Here is a 14,828-nt window from a genome sequence, read left to right on the forward strand (position 1 = left end):
TACGCCTCTTTTGTAAAGAGGAGACATGAATCACACAGCATTTAATTAATCTATGGAACGCTCTGCCATGGGATGTCATGATGGCCACTACCTTGGATGGCTTTAAAAGGGGCTTAGACAAATTCATGAAGGACAGGTCTATCAATGGCTACTAGTCTGGTGTCTATAGGCCACAGAGGTAAGATGCCTCTAAATACCTGTTGCAGAGCAGTAGCAGCAGCAAAAGAGAGGGCATGCCCTCACCTCTTGCCTGAGGGCTTTTCAGAGGCATCTAGATGGGCTTTGGGCCTGATCCAGCAGGGCTATTCTTATGTTGTTCTCTTCTCTATTTGTGGGACTTACTTCTGAGTAAACATTCATAGGTGTGGCATGCCATTGGGATTTGCTTTGGAGATGTATGGGATGATCTAGCTGTTAGGATTACAGTTTTAAAGTTTTACTTTATCCTAAGGCTGAGTAAACCTAGGCAATGCTTCCTCAGAAGTAAGCCTCACTGAGTTCAACAGGGCTTAGTCTCAAGTAAGTGTGTGGAGGATTGTAGCCTTAAGGGTTGCACTTTTTATACAATTGAAAAGCCAAGTTCTGTCGTGTTTATTCAGAAATAATTTGAATCCCATTTAGTTTGATAAAATTAATTTGCAAATAGATAGCATGCTTTGGGTTTTAGCAAAACTGTGGTCTGATACTTTTTTCCTCCCTTGCAACCTTCTCAACTCATGCTCCCAGTACGCTAAACATATTTCACCAAATCCATACTCTGCCATGAAACTCACTTGGTGATTCCGGGCCAGTCATTTATCTCTCAGCCTAACCTACCACATAGAGTTGTTATTAGGATAAACATAACTATGTACAATGCTCTGAGCTCCTTGGAGAAAGTGGGAAATGGATGTAAAAATAAATAAATACAATTACTAATGCAAATGAAAATGGATGCTACATGGAATACAGCTCTGTGTGAAAATTGGTAGTGTTGGGAAAATTCTGCTCTTCACTTTGAATGATTGCACACAGTGCTACATTTCTTTTAACTGAGGTTGAATCTGCCACAAATCTTTGACCTAGCCCTCTGTCTGGAATCTGTTGGATTTGAGGGGTGATGTGGAGTGGAGAAACTGATGTTGGAGAAAGGATTAAGCATTACCTTGCTACCACTTCTCAAAATGGCTTCCTGCCAAAGCCAACTTTTCTTTAAAAAAACTATCAATTCAGATTTCATTATATGCATTTGTACTTTGTTCCTCAGTGCTCAGAACAAAGGTTTAATGAACCAGCAAGCAGAGCAACTTTCCCAGGAACACTCCACAGACTTATGTTGTAGCTACAACTGCAACTGAATATACTAGTAGCTAATTTACATGTATAACATATAACAACACTTTTATACTTTGTAGTAGTTCTCCTAGAATAACAATTTCAGATTTTATACTCAGTGAACTAATTAGAAACTTCACCCATAATTGTACCTTAAGAGTATAGGAAAATCCACATTTCCCCCATCATGAACTGAATACAACAGGATATAGGAATCAAATGCTAGAATATCTCCTCTGTGCTAAGCAATCTAATATTATGATATCTGTATATACTACTTTTATTCACATAAGTGATATACTTTAATATAGAACTATGTGCATACTGCGTGAGGTGTTCTTAAGAATGCTGCTCTTGTCTCATTAAAATGTTGGTCTGTGCAAGGAGCGGGAAACTACATATTATATGCAAAGATATGTAATCAAGACAGATATTGTTATAGTAAAGAAAAGGAGCTTCAGGAAGGGGCTATTTTGAGAGGAGAAGTGGTGGGGAGTGATTAAGCACGTCCACTTTCCCTTTCCAACTGGCCCTCCAAGCTGTTTTACCCCATGTGGGGCTCCATATGTGTTTGCAAGAGCATTAATTGTTTTCTTTATGTAATTTATATAATATTAATATTAATAAGCCTGTCCAAACAAACAAAATATTCTAGTGCTGTAATGTGGACAACTTGCAGCTACTAGAGACAAATGTGAAACTACTGAACTCATGTAACATGTAACCCCAGTCCTCAAAAGGTTCTTTTAAAAAGAGTAAAGATGAAAACCCTACATACCGAGAATGGACCTGAACTGAGGTTCTCGGACTGAAATTCTCCATGATCCTGGAATGCATCAATATCCTTAGCAACACACACTTAGCTGTTAAACAATTGTTTGTAGAATGCAGTGACAGTTCATGGAACTTGGTGACATATGGACTGGGATGTGGAGCTCATGGCGTGGGCTGGCATGTGAAGACTGAGGTTTGATTCTACCGTCTGTAAGCCATATTTTGTGTGTCTTTGAAGCATGGAAATGGACACAAGAGAAATTTCACCATCTGGCATAATATACAGACTGACTGGATTGCAGGTACTACATCTCCCCTGATTCCAGTAAATATGCAGAGGAGGAGAACAATGATGACCTGTGAGTAAAAACAGAAGTCAGGGGGCATACTACGACCTACAGAATACTGGTGTATTTGTTGCACATAAAAATAGTTGGAAAGGAATGGTTATTTTAGTGGAAATTTGAATGTTTTGCTGTATATTTTTGGAAATCCCATTATTTCACGTTCAAACCGAAACATTTTCTAGTTTTGAACTTTAAAAAATTGTTACTGGAAATCTAGATATACTTGAAGGGTTGATGGAACTTCTGCTATTTCAAGTCAGGCCTTTCTAGTGACATTTGTATTTTGGCATAAACTTTGCACACACACACCCATAATGAATGTACATATTTATGTGCATAACTTTGAAAAATAGTTCACTTTTAACTTCAGCCTTTAACGTTAGCCAATTCTGTTTTGACTTATGGTTGACAAAAGACCTGGCACTTTGGAAACATATCATCTCCAGTACTCACTTCTTCACTGCTATTTTCTTGGTGTGATGCTCCTTGTTGACCCCTGTTCTCTTTTTGTGCCACAATGGAGCCACTGTAGTGGCTAAGTGCATAAGGAAGTCCTTGGTTTGAATTTCCCCTGTGCCATGAAATCAGTATGTGGCCTCAGGGCTATACTGCATATGACATAAAGCCTGTAATAAAGAGACAACTTAAAACAGAATCAAGAGGAAGTGCCTTTTTCTCCCCAAAAAGCAACCATGAGATAACCATATCAGGATCAAAGCATGCAGGAAGAGTGGTTTGACACTTCCTCTGTGACATTTTCCATCAAAAATTGCTCCCCCTGAAGCAGGTATTTGCTGCCAATAGCCACTTTGGTGGCAAATAGCCATTTTAGATGGGGAATTTTCGGCAGTAAAATGGTGAAGAGATGGTGAAGAGAGCCAGCGTGGTGTAGTGGTTAGAGTGCTGGACTAGGACCGGGGAGACCCGAGTTCAAATCCCCATTCAGCCATGAAACTAGCTGGGTGACTCTGGGCCAGTCACTTCTCTCTCAGCCCAACCTACTTCACAGGGTTGTTGTGAAAGAGAAACTCAAGTATGTAGTACACCGCTCTGGGCTCCTTGGAGGAAGAGCGGGATATAAATGTAAAATAATAATAATAATAATAATAGTAATAGAAGGAGAAACTGCAAGAAACGTAGAAACACCAAATGAAGAAACAGTGCAATTCTGGCGGAAATTATGGGACAATCCAATAATTATAATAAAAAAGCTGGCTGGATGAAAGAGGTCAAAAAATGTAACCAACAAATGCAAGATCTAATAATAACACCAGAATTAATAAGTGAAAGAGCCAGGCGACGATGAACTGCATGGCTTCTGGCTTAAACACCTAACAAGCCTTCATAAACAACTATCAAAACAGTTCAATCACATTATGAAAGGCGATATTGAACAATGGCTAACAACTGGGAAAACCCATCTCATTATGAAAGACCCAGCAAAAGGTGCACTTCCAAGTAATTATAGACCGATCACCTGCCTGCCAACCATGTTCAAATTATTAACTGGAATAATAGCAGATGAAGTGATGCAACACTTATTAACTAACAAACAGCTTCCAGTTGAACAGAAAGGAAATTGCCCAAACACCAGAGGCACAAAAGACCAGCTGCTGATAGACAAAATGATTTTAGAAAACTGCAAGAGAAGAAAAACCAATCTAAGTGTTGCATGGATTGACTACAAGAAAGCCTTCGATCCATTGCCTCACAGATGGATACGAAAATGTTTAGAAACAACTGGTGTCAGCAAAAACATTCAGATATTTATTTAAAAAGCAATGAGCATGTGGAGTACACAGTTAACAATCAATGGCGAGGCACTTGGACAGGTTACCATTAGAAGAGGCATTTTCCAAGGGGACTCACTATCCCCTCTATTGTTTGTAATCGCTATGACCCCACTTTCACAAATACTAAACAAAACAAGCCTCGGATACCAAACATCTAAAACATCCAGTAAAATCAACCATCTGCTGTACATGGACGATCTGAAGTTGTATGGAAAGTCCCAGTCAGAAATCGAATCACTGCTAAACACTGTCCGTATATTCAGTAGCGATATAGCAATGGAGTTTGGACTAGACAAGTGTGCTGCATTAATAATGAACAGAGGGAAAATAACAAAAACAGAAAGCATAGAACTGCCCAATGGAAGCAAGATCAAGAACCTGGAAGAGAAAGGACCTTACAAATACTTGGGCATTCTCCAGGCTGATAACATCGCACACACTGAAGTTAAAAGAAAAATTGGAAGTGAATACATCAGGAGAGTCAGAAAAATCCTCAAGTCCAAACGCAATGGCGGGAACATCATACAAGCCATAAACACCTGGGCTATACCTGTTATTAGATACACTGCAGGAATAATAGACTGGACCCAGGCAGAGCTAGAGACGCTAGATCGTAAGACCAGGAAAATCATGACCATCAATCATGCTCTGCACCCCCGCAGTGATGTCGATAGGCTATACCTCCCTCACAGCTCAGGTGGAAGAGGAATGCTGCAAGTCCATCAAACAGTAGAGGAGGAGAAAAGAGGCCTTGAAGAATATATAAGGGACAGTGAAGAAGATGCACTTCAAATGGTCAGGAACGCAAAACTATTCAACACTAATGAAACAAAACAGGCCTACAAAAAAGAACAAGTCAAGAACCGAGCAGAAAAATGGAGAAATAAGACCCTGCATGGTCAATATTTGCACAATATAAGTGGAAAATCAGACATCAGCAAGACCTGGCAATGGCTTAAGAATGGCAACTTGAAGAAAGAAACAGAGGGTTTAATACTGGCTGCACAAGAACAGGCACTAAGAACAAATGCAATAAAAGCAAAAGTCGAAAAATCAACAACAAACAGCAAGTGCCGCCTTTGTAAAGAAGCAGATGAAACAGTGGACCACCTAATCATCTGTTGTAAAAAGATTGCACAGACTGACTACAAACAAAGGCATGACAAGGTAGTAGGGATGATACACTGGAACATCTGCAAAAAATACAAGCTACCTGTAGCCAAGAATTGGTGGGACCATCAAATTGAAAAAGTTGAAGAAAATGAAGATGTAAAAATATTATGGGACTTCCGACTACAAACAGACAAACATCTGCCACACAATACACCAGATAACACTGTAGTCAAGAAGAAAGAAAAACAAGTCAAAATAATCGACATAGCAATACCAGGGGATAGCAGAATAGAAGAAAAAGAAATAGAAAAAATCACAAAATACAAAGATCTACAAATTGAAATTGAAAGGCTGTGGCAGAAGAAGACCAAAATAATCCCAGTGGTAATTGGCGCCCTGGGTGCGGTTCCAAAAGACCTTGAAGAGCACCTAAACACCATAGGGGCCACAGAAATCACCATCAGCCAATTACAAAAAGCAGCTTTACTGGGAACAGCCTATATTCTGAGACGATATCTATAACCATTGACAATAAAATTCTGGCATCCCAGGTCCTTGGGAAGGACTCAATGTCTGGATAAAACAAACCAGTCAATAACACCTTTCTGACTGTGTAAACAAGAAATAATAATAATAATAAATTAATTAATTAATTAATAAGGTGTTAAGCTCCCTTCCTCATGTACTGTGGTCACAGCCTGGTTCAAGGTTCCCTCTCATGGCTACTTTTTGACACACAAAAAGGGCGCTTCCTGTCATAACAAGCTTACTGTGATGAGTTTGGCTCTTGGGCCAGCTCTTTTTTTCTTAGCCTCAGTCCCATCTATAGGTGTGATATGGGGATAGCAACACTGACCTGCCTTACAATATATAATAATATTCTATACGATTACAATAATGTACGTGAGGTGCTTTGAATGGTCAAAGCTGCAATATAAATGGCCGGCATTATTAAGTAAAGTGTGGCCTGGTCTGTGCAGATGCACAACACTAAACAAAATCTTTGTGCTTGTTTTTATTACATGCATATCATTCTTCCATCATGGAACTCAGAGAAGCATACATCAGGTGACCACCCATCCAGACACTGATCAGACCTACTTAGCTTCAGCAAAGTGGCAATATATCGTGTGTCCTTAGGCCATGATATATGGTAACCCTAACTCTTACATAGTTGTTGAGATTGGTCCAGCAGGCTAATTTTATTAGAGGATTATTTTGAGGAGGAGATGGTGTGTGTGACAGCTTAGAGTCCCACCTCACCCCTCAGAGAGCACTTTCTACACACGCACACACACAATCACACACACACACACACACATTTCTTGGTTGGCAGCTGCAGGGCCATCTGGTATGCCAGGATACTGGATTTGGCCATCTGGCTGTTGATTGCTGATCCCTTCTATAGGGTGAGAACATTCCAGCATAATATAACCTCATCAGATTAATTTTGTATAAGAGAGCTGACTTTCCCGGCACTTTCCCTTGCTAATTAAGTGGTGTGCTTTATGAGTGTATCCTCAACGGCCCTTTCAGCTTTAGTGTGTTTTCAATGCCATTTCTGTGCATATGGGGGATTAGTAATTTTAAGGTTGGTGACTGTGAGTAAAACAAAAACAAAATGCCTGGCATAGTGTGTGTTAACTAAAACGTAATTAGTTTGCTCATGGTAAATGCTTTTGCTTTTTGACTCAAACTCCTTGTATGAACGTGATTATTTGGAACAAAGTAGATGCAAGTTTTGGGTGGTATAGAAATATGTTAAATAAATTTTTAAAAAAGATTTTCTTAACTGCTCCTACAGCCCACCAGAGGGAGCTCAAACATTATTTCTTGTACTGTGCACTCCTCATTGGTTGCTCAGTGTTCCCTCTAACAGGGATTCCCAGATGTTGTTGACGACAACTCCCATAATCCCCAGCCAAAGGCCATTGCAGCTAGGGATACTGGGAGTTGTAGTCAACAACATCTGGGAATCCCTGTTAGAGGGAACAGTGGTTGCCATGTTTTAAACAACCAAATATTTTCCTTATAATAATAGTAAAACTGCTCCGAGGACAGCAAAACTGTTAAGCTGAAAATGTTCAGACACATACACAAAAAAATTCCAAATGGGTATGTAATGCAATAAAAGTTAAAATGGCACAATTTTCACATGTATATAAATGTGTACAGTGTTGCCATTGGGCACAAACAAGAGATGAGCCCTGGGGCGGAGCAATGCAGATGTATAAATGGCTGCTGTCTTTCAGAGTGTGGTGAAAACAGCACTTCATGGAATGAAGGAGGGGGAAAGAAAATAGAGCCCAAGCTCTCTGTGCCCTTTCCTCTTCTAGCAGAGGAGCTAATTTAATCTAGCTTGCAGTATTCATCGATTTATGAATTGTAGAGATGTGCACGAAACGCGATTTGAGCTAGTGAATCCTAGCACATCCCCTGCACCTTTAATAGGAGGAGAGCAGGTCCATACCTTCTCCCTTTGCTAAGCTGGGTCTGCCCTGGGAGGGGTCGAGGCTGAGGGAGGTCGCGACTGAGGGAGGTGAACGGTTGACCGGTAGAGAAGAGAGTTGCCTTCAGGAGCTGCTGGGACCAAACAAAAATGACGACCCGGTGAGATGAGAGGCTCTGTGCGGGATCAGCAGAGGTGCTGGGGCAGGAGGTGTGGAAGGGCAAACGAGATGGGAAGGAGGTGGGGTGGGGAGGGCAAGAGAGACTGGGGCAGGAGGTGGGGTGGGGGAGGACAAGAGAGACTGGGGCAGGAGGTGGGGTGGGGGAGGACAAGAGAGACAGGCAGGAGGTGAGGCGGGAGGTGGGATGGGGGAGGGCAGGATAGACTGGGGCAGGAGGTGGGGTGAGAGAGGGCAGGAGAGACTGGGGTAGGAGGTGGGGTGGGGGAGGGGGGACCATCAGCCCCAAAAAACACACAGATGCTCTGTGAGCTCGGCTACTATGTAATTAAAAGCCTGGGTGAACAAATGTGTCTTTACTGCCTTTTTAGAAGTTTTAAGAGATGGGGAGGCTTTTATTTCAACAGGAAATGTGTTCCAAAGCCTTGGGGCAGCAACAGAGAAGGCCCGTCCCTCAGTAGCCACCAGACAAGCTGGTGGCAACTGCAGATGAACCTCTCCAGATGATCTCAATGGGTGGTGTGGTTCGTAGCAAAGAAGGCATTCTCTTACTCAGTATCTTCTGAGTAGGATTATTAAGTAGTTTGGTCAGGATGTCAGCAAGGGTTTTTCGTCTGGGATTGTCATGCTTTGTTCCCTCACTCTTATGGAGTGTTCACATGACTTTCCCATCCATCCATTGTCCTGTATTTTCCCCATGCTTAAATAGTCACATTTATTAGCAGGAAAAACAGACCTTTTTCCGAACAGCGGTACAGCAGTACAATGACCACTTGTGAGGACTGTTGCTGACACAACTGTTCTGTTTTTAAGAAGCATGTGCCCAGATACCACAGACCACAACAGGAACAGAAGGGATAAAAGGGAGTGGATCAGTCTACTGTCTTCCCAAGCACACTGTATCAACTGTGGTGTGGAAGGAACATTCCAATTATGCATGTTACTACAAAAATTACTGGGTGGTGCTAGGCATGTGCACAAAATGTTTCTTGCAGGCGGAGGTGAGCGGTAGCTTTAAGGAGCAGGTATGCATGTCCTTACCTGCTCCTCTGCTGCCCTGTCTACGTGGGTGCGTGGACACCATGTATGTGCCAACACTGCAGGCAGGCTGTTGGGAACAAGGAAGCAGCCATGCATAGTCTTTTCAGCAACACAACACCATGACCAGAATGGCAGCGGGGCAGCAGAGGAGCAGGTAAGGATCTGCGTACCTGCTCCTTAAAGCTACCGTTTGCCCCCCGCCAAAATATTTCTACTGCATCAACTCAGATTGTTTTGGCGCCTCGAATTAGAGGTGCTGAAATGATTCATGCACATGCCTAGATGGTGCTATACCAAGCCTTTCTGAAAGTGCCCACTTACATAGAGAAAATGTTGTACTAATACTGCCTATGTTTCTCTCTACTTTACTTCTTGCCCGTCCAAGTTCATGAGTCTTCAAGGTTTTATATGTAACTTATATTTTCCTCAGTTATTATTACTAGACCATTTTATAATGGGACAGGTATCTGTGATTGTTTGTTGTTCTATTACGCTTTTCAAATCATTTCCAAATGAGACTGTACATCCATTTCAACAATAAAATAAGATGTTTTTGATGCTGTTACAGTAGTTCTATACAGACCTAGGCATGCCTAACTCTGCATATGATCATGTGATTGCTGGTTCTTTAAATAACCAAGCAGATGCACCTGAAGTGTCCAAAATTAAGCCCTTAATTAATGTCTATATAGTATACACTAGAAATGTCTTTCTTGCATCATTCAGTATTGCAGCAAAGGCCAACAACTGGTGGTTCTTTTACATAGAGTTTACTGTATTGTAAATCTGAAATCAGAAGCTCTGGACTAGAGCATACTAAATCTGCACTTCAGCTAAAAATAGAAATTACCACCTGACTGAAGAGTTTCTGCAAGGAGATGGTATTGCCTATAAATACACTAAGATGCATACAGATTAGACTAATCTTGCAGAGGAGATGCATCCAAAGGACAGTGTTGTGGTTGCAAGGCAATGAAGTCTGTAAAAAAATGTCACCGTGAAGTAACACAGCCGATTAAATGGCAACTTTTAATATTAAATTGATATAACATGCATTTTCATTATGCAAACAAGTTAGTGCTAATAAGTCCATGAGTTATTAGCTCACAAAAAGTTTTATTATATTGTCTGCCTCCACTTGCTAGTCTTAGTAAATGCTGGCACATCTACAGTGTAAATAACAACAAAAAGGTTCTCCCAATTTATTATAGCGTCCTTGTCTTATTTACTAATGGCAACCCTATTACACCAGTATTTCCTGAAGTAAACATATAATGTGAACATGATACATGAGTATAGATTTATTTTTAAAGATCTGTGTACATGCATCTGGAAAACGTGACCCAATCAGGTTTCCCAGACACATGTACTTGTGTATAAGGTACTGAGATAGTCCATGTTGCTTTAGGAAACACCAGCATTACCCTTGTGTTTCCTACAGCTTTTGTAATGGGTGGAGCTGCCATAAGCTTTTGTAATGAGTGGAGCTGTTTCATGCCACTATGTCTGATTAACGTATTTGCTTTTTGTGTCTATAAATTCATTAAATACAGTTTCTTCATCATATCTGATGTTGCTCCTAGTCTTGCTATGACAGTCAACATCTTTGTGCTGACTACTAAAGTCACAAATTTGATTGCAGTCTCAGAAGATTGTGTGCTTTTTGACAAACTGCTTCCTTCAACATGTATTTTGTTTTCAGGCTCTATAGCCCTAAGGCAGATAGTTGCCTCAGCTGGGAAGCAAATGCATGTTTTCTTTTGAAGTATATTTTTACATTTCTAATTCACAACAGGGTGCAACCTTATGATATGTGAAAACTTGAAACGAGGACTGATTACCATTATTCCTTTCCTGCTTCTGGTCCAAAGACTTGTACAAAGTGTCTCTGAATTTATTGTCGACGGCAGGGGAGAGTAATTAAGGATCAAGAGATGAAGGCTGTACTAGACTGTGCCTGAAAGTCTAATTCAGTATCAGAGCTAGGCATCTCTTTAGCTAATGAGCTGTGTGGAAAGGGTGCTGCACGTAAAAAGCCGTGCTAAGTGGGCAGAGTTTTAAACACCTGCTAACTGAGTGAAGAGGCAGTGGTGGCTCTCGCATATTTCACAGGGGGAGAGAACAACTTTCCCTATCCAACCCCAGCACAGTGTATCCCCAGTGACTGTAGCTGATGTCTACCTTGTGCTTCTTTTTAGACCATGAGCCCTTTGAGAACAGGGAATCTTCTTCTTCTTCATATATAACTTCTACATACGCCTGCCACACCTGCTATCGGGAAGGAGTTTGCTGGCTGGGGTCAGCTGCACGAAGGCGCTGCGGAAAGCGGTGGGGCAGCAGGGAGGCCGTTGTTACTGCCCACTCGCCACACCAGCTGTTGGGAGGGGGCTTACCGGCTGGGGTCGTAAAGCAGGGAGTTCGGGGACTGGGGATGGAAGTTGTTTGTGGTGGGATGCTACATAAAGCGCCAGGGAATTTGGCGGAAGGGGGTGGGTGGTGGTTCGCCACCTCAAAACGCGCCAAGAAGCTTGACGCCGGCATGAGGGTACTGTGGAAAGCACTTGGGCGGCAGGGAGGCCGTTGTTAGTGCCTACCTGACACACCCGCCTTCGGGAGGGAAATAGTGGCAGTGGTGAGGAGGTGGGCGGACAGTGGGCGAAGCCCTGACAGCTGGGAGGAGGCAGCGGGACAGAAGGAGGCAGCAGTGGGTAGAAATAATGGTGGTAGCAAGGAGGTGGGCGGGCAACTGGTGGGCAAAACCCTGCTGGCCAGGAGGAGGAGGCAGCGGCGGTGGGACGGCCTGGCCTGGCCCAGCCCAAATAGAGGTGCAGATGCTCTGCACGCAGGCCCACTATTATCTATCTATCTATCTAATTCTCTTAGCCGGATGCGTGGCAAGGCACACACCCACTGCAGCTGCGACCAATGAAAAGGCAGGGGCAGAGCTGCTGCTCAGCAACGGGGGCAGGCAACAGATGAAGAAGAAACCGGCAGGCAGTGGCAAGCCAGGTAGCAAAACAGTGACGAGAAGGGAGAAAGAGAGGGGGGTAGTTTGGTTGGGAGGTCGAAGCCTGCAGGAGGCGCCGGTGAGAGGAGAGGCAGTGGCGGGCGGGGAGCAGAACCCGAGGGAGAGCAAACTGGGCTTGAAGGTTGGGGGGCGGGTGGCAAAGACAGGCGGCTGCGATTGAGACGGAAATTGACTGTAAGTGGCGGGAAGGAGAAGCAGCACCGGGCAGGGAGAAGCGTGGCCGCCAAGGAAGGCATAGACGGTTGGGGGGAGAGGAGAGTGGGGCAGAAGGCTGGGGGCGGAAGGCTGGGGAGAGGAGTGTAGGGCAGAAGGCTGGCCTCTCCCTGGGGGAGAGCGAGCATGCTGCAGGGGGGAGAGCAAGCACACGAGCAAGAGCGTTGAGGCGGGAGTGAGCGAGCGAGAGCGCTGCTGGGGGATGCCACAGGCTCAGTGCACAACTGCGGGGGGTCAGCTAGTATATTTAATTCTCTAAGGCATACCCATAGCTAATCCAGTGTGTGGCAGCTGTCATGAAAGTTCGCAAGCAGAATCACCTGACTGGGCGGTGGGGATTCCATATGCAGATAGGGAGAAGGCGCCTGTGAGAGCAGAAACACAATGGTGATTGGGCAGTGGGGATTCCATATGCAGATAAGGAGGAGGAGCCTGTGATGGTTCAGGTCAGTTGGAATGCAACTGTTACTGGATGGAAGATGTTCTTGATTGTAGAGGAGAGGAATGTTTTATAGATATAGATATAGATATAGATATAGATATAGATATAGATATAGATATAGATATAGATAGCAGGCAGGGGTCTGCGAAGAGAGGGGTCGTGAGGAAGGAAATAGCCCCTTAAGGAGAAGGAGGCTGCCACTGTGTGAATTAGATTAGAAAACAAGGTATATACAAGGTATATATAATTTTTTTCCGAGTAGTGGCCCAAGCCTCACTTGTGTCCTATGTGGCATGGTGGCTGCTGCACTGACAAGCCACAGCCCAGATATCTCAGTTTTCTGAGCTGCAAGGTGCATCAAGTGTGCCAAGCAGTTACCTCATCCCCCCAGCCTAGATTGTTGCCCAGCCAACTCCCTTCCTATCTTGCCAGGGCTTACCTTCTTTGCCACCCTGCTGGTCCTCCTCTTCCACTCTCACTCTGGCTTTGAAAAGGAGCAGAAGGAAGTGTATAAAGTGTATCTAGGCCAATAAAGTGCTGGCCTAGAGAGTCTTAGTGAAGTCTGTTGGCATCAGTAAACTTCCTCCTGCTCCCTTCCCTTGCCAACCAGTGGCAGTGGAGGAAAAAGACCAGAGAATGTTGGTGAGTAGCATGCAACCACTAGGAGATGTTTTGGAAGACAGCCCAGCTGTGAGATGACAGAAGTGGCCAATCTGTCATCCATTTTAATCTCGCGTATGTTAATCCATTGCCTGCCTCAATTTGTCTAATGAGCAGGCCACCCCTGAGTACTTCATGAGATGCTATCCTGGACTTTTCAGGCTGTGCTTCCTTAGCTGCTCAGGGGCAGAGTCAGGATTCGGATAGATTGGGCACAGGCCTGAGGACTCACACTTATTGAAGGCCCATCCAGCTGACCTCTGAAGTCCGGGGAGCATTTGCTGCTACTCACTGCCACCCAACTCTCCCCAGTGGGCCCTGGCTGACTGAGCAAAGATGAACAGCAGTGGCAGGAGCAAATGCTTCTCACAACAGCAGCATTTAGGGAAATATAAATGTTGCCTACTATTAACCAGTAAGCTGATTAGAGAGGAGAGTGGTCTTGTGGTAGCAAGCATGACTTGTCCCCTTTGCTAAGCAGGGACCACCCTAGTTGCATTTGAATGGGAGGCAATATGTGTGAGTGCTGTAAGATATTCCCCTTGGGATGGAGCCGCTCTGGGAAGAGCAGAAGGTTCCAAGTTCCCTCCCTGGCTTCTCCAAGATAGAGCTGAGAGAGATTCCTGCCTGCAACCTTGGGGAAGCTGCTGCCAGTCTGTGTAGACAATACTGAGCTAGATAGACCAAAGGTCTGACTTGGTATATGGCAGCTTCCTTTCTTCCTATGTTTCTAAGCTAGGGCCCAATGAGAAGGTTTGGCAGATGACAGTGGGAACAGTGGCAGTGGATGCTTCTCGTTCAGCACTGGCAGCACTCAAGAAAAAGAATCCTGTTCAAAAATGTTATATCAGTGACGGGCTCAGATATTCTGCTTCTCCTGCAGCATATCTCAATCAACTGGAAGCCCCAAACCATAGAAGGGCATTCACATTGGCTTGCTGCCATGGCTTCCCCTCAGCAGTGCTAGAAGGTTGTTAAAGAAGGATTCCTTTTGCAGAGCCACTATGCCCCTGTGGCTCGGGACAGATCAAAACTACTGAGCATGTCCTGCTATACTGCTCGTTCTATAAAGACATCCGTGCCTCATTCATCCTCCCATTGTTGAACAAGTATCCGGGTCGTCCAAGCCAATTCTATAGCTTCCTGCTATTCTCTGACTCTAAGCTTGCCATTACATATAGTGTTGCCAGGTTCTGTGCGGCTGTGATTGGCATGCGTCAGAGGTTGATGGGCTGTGAGCCCTTTTAGCTGTAATCGGATCCCTGTGACTCTGGATAGATTTCGCATTTGCCCACATCTCCCTTTTCTGTGTTTTTTATTGTTCTTAATGCTTTTTATAATTTTTGCTTTTATTGCTTTATTGCTTCTATTGCTTCTTAAAATTTCTAATCTAGTATGATCAGTTTTATTAATATTTTATGCCCCCCTTTTGTTTATCTCTTCTGTTTTTTAATTTTTTTATAATAGAAATAGTAT

Source organism: Hemicordylus capensis, chromosome 3 (assembly GCF_027244095.1).
Source record: "Hemicordylus capensis ecotype Gifberg chromosome 3, rHemCap1.1.pri, whole genome shotgun sequence".
Taxonomy (NCBI): Eukaryota; Metazoa; Chordata; class Lepidosauria; order Squamata; family Cordylidae; genus Hemicordylus; species Hemicordylus capensis.